Raw genomic sequence first — 6,000 nt, forward strand, 5'->3', positions numbered from 1 at the left:
GTTGGATCCATGAGAAAAAAAGACTCTTTTATGGGATTTACTACTGGAGTTAAAGGGTATCGCCTTTAGTATTTGAATGAAAAGAAAACTATTATTAGTAGAGATGTTACTTTTGATGATTATTCAATGTTGAATAAGGTAACACCAGACAAGATTGATTGCACTCCGCAACAGGTGGAGTTTGAGCAGATAAAGATAAGCTCAACAATAAGTGACTCTCCGACAACAGACGAAGAGTTAAATGAGGAAGAGGTTTCGACCCAAGAACCTTCAGAACAATGTGAATCAATTATTGTGAATAGACCAAGGTGAGTTACTCAAAAACCATCTCGGTTTATTGACATGGCGGCCTATGCACTTCTAGTCGTAGATGATGTTCCAACCACTTTTTCAGATGTCAGTCGAAGTACTGAAAATGGAAAAAGGAGAGGTGTTTTGGAAGATGAGATGCAATCTCTTCAGAAGAATGAGACATACAAATTGACGCATCTACGAAAAGGGAAGAAGGTTATTGGTTGTAAATGTATATTTGCTAAGAAAGAAGGATTTCTTGAAAAGTTTGATGTTCGCTACAAGGAAAAGTTTGTAGCTAAAGACTACACTTAGAAGGAAGGAGTTGATTATAATGAGGTATTTTCTCCTGTTATTAAACACTCTTCCATTAGAATTTTTTTGACCTTGATAGCGCAAATGAATTTGGAGCTAACTCAACCAGATGTGAAGACCGCAGACATACACGGTTATTTGAACGAGGAAATCTACATTTATCAACAAGATGAATTCAAAGTTGCTAATAAAGAAAATTGTGTTTGCAAGTTGAACAGATCATTGTATCCATTATAGGTACAAAAAAACTCCCACATAGTCTAAATAAGTCTTTCAACAAAATATAGGCACAAATTATACCTCAACTTTTATATTAGTATTAATTATCATAATAATGGTTATAATAATGGTTATAACCACTCCTAATTAATTAATAATGGTTGTAACATATTATTAATACTTTCTAACTACCTAACAAGATTATAACTAAACATTAATGAATCGTTTTGACATAACTTTTACAGACGTTGTTTGAGAAATTAGTCTTGGTTTTGGCTTCGCACAAGGATCGAACAACATCGTCGCATACTCTCGAGCAACATCTTCAGCTAAATTGAAGGTACCAAGCCAAACCCTTTTCTTTTTCATAGGATCTCTAATCTCCGCCTAATCTATGGTGTGTTGGTAATATTATCTCGTAAAAAATTACACGTAAATAATATATGAATACAATAAAAGGATAATACAAAAGATACAATAGATTATGTAAAAATGACTTCTCGTTTGCTCCGAGGCCTGTGAAACACAGTTCCCTTAAAACAGTTTCACCGTCTCCCGTTTGTGCTGGAGAGTTTCGTCGGTGGCTGCTTCCCAGGGTACAACGGAACCTGCAATGATTTAGCACAGAAAAACCACTACAACAGCGAACTAGACAAAAGTACCTGAATCACAATAACCGGGTTTCGCACAGAAATGATCGAGTCAAGAAACTCGAAGAACGCTCACAAGAACACTCACAAGAAAACTCACAAGAACAAGGAAAGACTTTAGAATTCTAGAGAGAGAAGTGATAAGATAATGTGTGGAGAGGAATACAATGTGAAGGGATATTTATAGTTGAAAATTAAACTCATAATCAATTCTTTAATCCAACGGTCACTAATCCATCATCCATTCATCCAACGGTTATCGTTGCTTGCCTTTTCATCATCTTTGCAAGTTACATCCTACAATAAATATTTTGTAGTTACAATGGCAATTAACATCATTTGTTAATTGCCTCATTCAAGACATTTATGTTAATTGTAACAATTAACAAATTTAATTCACAATGAATTTGATGTGAATTTCATTTGGATGAAATTTCACCTTAATTCACATTTGAATTTCATGTGAATTTCATTTGGATTAATTTCACTTTAATTCACATTTGAATTTCATGTGAATTTCATTTGGATTAATTTCACTTTAATTCATATTTGAATTTCATGTGAATTTCATTTGGATTAATTTCACACTTAATTCACATTTGAATTTGGTGTGAATTTCATTAGCCCAAATATCATTTCCATTTATTTAATGGAATTAGTTTAATTCCAACAATCCCCCACATTAATGGAAATTGAAAGATTAACCCGGTGAAAGGTTCAACAGTTGAATTTTACATAGGATAGGTAGGTGTAACCCTTTGAACCTTCCCTTATGAAAGTATATAACTTTACTAGCCGATTAGTAGACTCGATGTCCTTGAACTATTCTGCCTTTTGTGTAAACGATTACACACTTTCACATAAAATTCTTCCTGATACATGTCAGTTCTCATGATTGTGTTCGTTTTGGCCATGAACACTCGCCTGGTTCAGTGAGAGGGTCTAGAATTGAGCCGTGCAATTCTTTCGAAGCGGCCCCACTTCTCTCTCACATAGGTGATCTCTTTATTCATAAAGAATCATTAAAAGCCTGTGTGCTTATCCTTTCCCGAAATGCTATTTTATCGTAGGATTTTTACCCATAGCAATCTACCAAGTTTTAGTACAATTAGGTTGTCCCATTGAACCTAGTTCTTGGGATCTCCAGTCATCATAGGTTGGGTTTCCCTTCATACTAACTTATTGTAGGCTTAAGTCCCATTCCTTGTGAGGACTTTAACACCAACTCTCTATTTAACCCTTTGGTTAGCGGATCCGCAATATTATCTTTTGATTTTACGTAATCAATTGAGATAATTCCACTAGAGAGTAATTGTCTAATGGTATTATGTCTACGACGTATATGTCTAGACTTACCATTATACATATGACTCTTAGCTCGTCCAATCGCAGATTGACTATCACAATGAATAGAAATTGCTGGTACGGGCTTAGACCATATTGGAATATCTTCTAAGAATAGACGTAGCCATTCAGCTTCTTCACCACATTTGTCAAGAGCTATAAATTCAGATTCCATCGTGGATCTTGCAATAACAGTTTGTTTAGAAGATTTCCAAGATATAGCTGCACCTCCAAGTGTAAATACATATCCACTTGTTGACTTAGAGTCTTTCATATCTGAAATCCAATTAGCATCAGTGTACCCTTCGATAACAGCAGGATGTCTCGTGTAGTGCAGACCATAATCACGAGTATTTCTTAAATACCTAAGTAATCGTACAATGGCTTTCCAATGATTATTACCCGGATTACTCGTGTATCTACTTAGTTTGCTTACTGCATAGGCTATATCTGGTCTTGTACAACTCATTAAGTACATTAGACTCCCAATTATTCGAGAATATTCTAATTGAGATACACTCTCTCCGCGATTTTTAGATAGATGTTGACTCGTATATATCGGAGTCTTAGCCATTGCAGAATCATCATTATTAAATTTTTCGAGGATTTTATCCACATAATGTGACTGACTTAGAACTATCCCTTCCGATGTTCTAATCACTTTGATTCCAAGAATCACATCAGCCAATCCCATATCTTTCATGTCAAATTTTGAATTTAACATATCTTTAGTGGATTTAACCATTTTATCATCACTTCCAATGATAAGTATGTCATCTACATAAAGACATAAAATGACGTAACCATTTTTTGTGTCTTTAATATAAATACATTTATCACATTCATTGATCTTAAATCCACTTGAGATCATAGCATGATCAAATTTCTCATGCCATTGTTTTGGAGCTTGTTTTAAGCCATACAATGACTTAACTAATTTACAAACTTTATTTTCTTGCCCTTGAGAAGAAAACCCTTGAGGTTGATCTATGTAAATTTCTTCTTCCAAGTCTCCATTTAAGAAAGTTGTTTTTACGTCCATTTGATGAACTTCTAGATTGCGCAAAGAAGCAATCGCAAGAATCAATCGAATAGAAGTTATTCTCGTAACTGGAGAATATGTATCAAAATAATCAAGACCTTCTCGTTGGCGATATCCTTTTACCACCAGTCTTGCCTTATATTTATCAATTGATCCATCAGCTTTCATTTTCCTTTTGAAAATCCATCGGCAACCTAGTGGTTTATTTCCCGGAGGAAGATCCACTAGTTCCCATGTATGATTTTGCAAGATAGATTCTATCTCACTATTAATTGCCTCTTTCCATTGAGGCCCTTCAGACGAGTTAATTGCCTCATTATACGTTTGAGGTTCACTTTCCATCATGAAAGTAATAAAATCTGGACCAAATGATTTTTCGGTTCTAGCTCGTTTACTTCGTCTAAGTTCAACCTCAACTTCATTCTCCTTTTCTTGTTCATCTAGTTCAAGAAATCTTTTTGGAGAACGTTGTTCTTCATTAGACTTATATGGAAGTACATGTTCAAAGAACGATGCATTTCTCGATTCCATTATCGTATTCTTATGAATATCCGGAATGTCCGATTTAAATACAAGAAAACGATAAGCACTACTGTTATGTGCATATCCAATAAATATACAATCAACAGTTTTTGGTCCAACTTTCACCCTTTTAGGTAATGGTACGGCTACCTTAGCTAGACACCCCCACATTCGTAAGTATTCATATGATGGTTTTCTTTCATGCCATAATTCATATGGACTCTTATCTAGCTTCTTTCGTGGAACCTTATTTAAAAGGTAATTAGCTGTCAAAATAGCTTCTCCCCACATGTTATGTGGTAGACCAGAACTTAATAGAAGTGAATTCATCATTTCTTTTAATGTTCTATTTTTTCTCTCAGCCGTACCATTTTGCTGAGGAGAATAAGGTGCTGTCGTCTCATGGATTATACCATGTTGAGCACATAGCTCGGCAAAAGGTGATTCATATTCACCTCCTCTATCACTTCTTAACACCTTGATCTTTTTACCAAGTTGGTTTTCAACCTCATTTTTATAAAGAGTGAATTTTTCTATGGCTTCATCTTTACTTTTAAGAATATACACATAACAATATTTTGTGTTATCATCAATAAAAGTAATGAAATATTTTCCTCCACCACGTGTTGGTGTTCCTTTTAAATCACACACATCTGTATGAATTAAATCAAGCGGTCTATTACTTCTTTCAACGTTTCGAAAGGATGATCTCGTCAATTTCGCTTCAACACAAATTTCACACTTGTGTTTCTTATTAATTTCGAATGTAGGTATACTATTCAATTTTATTAATCGATGCATCGAATCATAATTAATATGACCTAGTCTACCATGCCATAAAATGGAAGAATCCAACAAATAAATAGAGGACTTATTCTTTTCATTCATTCTTGGCTTAACTGCCATTACATTTGGCTTAAAAAGCCCATCAGTAGCATAACCTCTACCTACAAACATTCCACCTTTGGATAAAATAATTTTATCCGACTCAATCACAATTCTAAAACCATGCTTATTTAGAAGAGATCCGGATATCAAATTTTTCCGAATCTCCGGAACATACAACACATTAGTCAATGTTAAATCTTTCCCTGAAGACAACCTTAACACCACTTTTCCTTCACCTTGTATGTCAGAAGTGGCAGAATTCCCCATGAACAGCTTTTCACCATTCTTCACTTCTTCGAGACTTGAAAATACATCTTTGTTAGAGCAAACATGTCTTGTAGCTCCTGTGTCAACCCACCACTCTCGTGGATTAGACCCCACCAAGTTAACCTCAGATATCATCGCACATAGATCCATGTCCGATAATCCTTGAGTCAAGTTAGCCTCTCGAACTCTTCTCGGCTTCTTGCACTCGGAAGATCTATGGCCCATGCCATTGCAATTGAAACACTTGCCAGTGAACTTCTTAGAGATTCCTCCTTTAGGATTAAGGCTCCGGTTTTTGACAAAAGAATTGTGTTTCTTCTTGTCTTTACTATGCTCAACCACATTTGCTTTAGCCACATGTTGACTAAAGTATTTCTTTGAGGCGCTTTTATTTTCCTCTTCAATGCGTAGACGAATCACCAATTCTTCTACGTTCATCTCCTTTCGCTTGTGCTTAAGGTA

The sequence above is a fragment of the Impatiens glandulifera genome, chromosome 1 (assembly GCF_907164915.1).
Source record: "Impatiens glandulifera chromosome 1, dImpGla2.1, whole genome shotgun sequence".
Taxonomy (NCBI): domain Eukaryota; kingdom Viridiplantae; phylum Streptophyta; class Magnoliopsida; order Ericales; family Balsaminaceae; genus Impatiens; species Impatiens glandulifera.